This window comes from Rhincodon typus, chromosome 13 (assembly GCF_021869965.1).
Source record: "Rhincodon typus isolate 14 chromosome 13, sRhiTyp1.1, whole genome shotgun sequence".
NCBI lineage: Eukaryota > Metazoa > Chordata > Chondrichthyes > Orectolobiformes > Rhincodontidae > Rhincodon > Rhincodon typus.
In genome coordinates, this window is record NC_063344.1 from 70,164,025 (window position 1) to 70,165,233 (window position 1,209).

Genomic DNA, 1,209 nt, shown 5'->3' on the forward strand with positions numbered 1-1,209 from the left:
AATGTCAGCTTTCCTGCTCCTCTGATGCTGCTTGACCTGCTGTGTTCATCCAGCTCTACACCTTGTTATCTCAGATTCTCCAGTATCTGCAGTTCCTACTGGCTCTGAAATACTCCCCACTACTCTCCTCTTTCTGTCCCTTTCTCAATTTTGTATCTACATTGCCAATGGTCCTACTACAAGACTACTATGTGAAACGTTGAAAAGCACCATAAAGTTCATATATGCAACAATCACAGTGTTCTCATCAACATTTTATCTACTTCATGGATTCAATTACATTCTGTGCTGTCCCTGAGTTATCCCTGCTTTCTCATATGGAAATTAGATATTTCACTATTCATTTCATCAGGTTTGCTCAGTGACTCAGCTAATCGTGCAGACATCTCTACAGTAGACACTTAGCTGCGACACTCTTCATCTAAAGAGTTTAGTGAGCTGAGCCTGTTTTATAAGGCAGTCGGTCTGAAAGGTATTGTTCATGTTACATTGGCTCAACCCGCTCAGCTGCTGTCACAGAGTCTAGGATGGTAACAAGGAGTTCTACTCTAGCTTTCGCAGGGAGTGGGTGTCACTTACAGTTCTCTAAGGTCCACGTAATTATGCCAAATCAAACAGAGTTGTATTTATTGCTTTCATGCATCAACCCTTGCCATCTAAGAGCAGCCCCACTTCAGTAGATAATCTACAGTGGTGTATCGTCTATCAGTAATCCCTAGATAGGTCCAAGGCAAAGCAAAGACAAAGACAGGATTGGTGGCAGCAAACGACCTCAAATAGCCTCAAATAAAATACTGGTAGAAGTGGTGAATGCCACAAGCAAATAGGAGTGGTCATCAGGGAAAATACCTCCCCTAAACACCAGAACGTGGTGAAAAAATATGTCAAATATGTCTTTCCAGCTGATACATGTCGTACACTGCAGAGATAAACTGAGCAGGAGGCATTGGATCACTTCCTGAGACTGTGAGCTCCAATCTGATGGGATATTTAGGATGTTTAGGATATTTGGTCAGCATGGATGAGTTGGACCGAAGGGCTTGCTTCCATGCTGTACAACTCTATAACTCTATCTATGACTCCAATATTCTGTGCTAACCACATTTGGAAAGAAGAATTGAATGAGTCAGCAGTAAAAGAGGCCATTGTAGCTATGTAAATCTTAAAATCAGACTGCTTTATGTTCTTCTTCTGCTGCTGTTCCTTGTT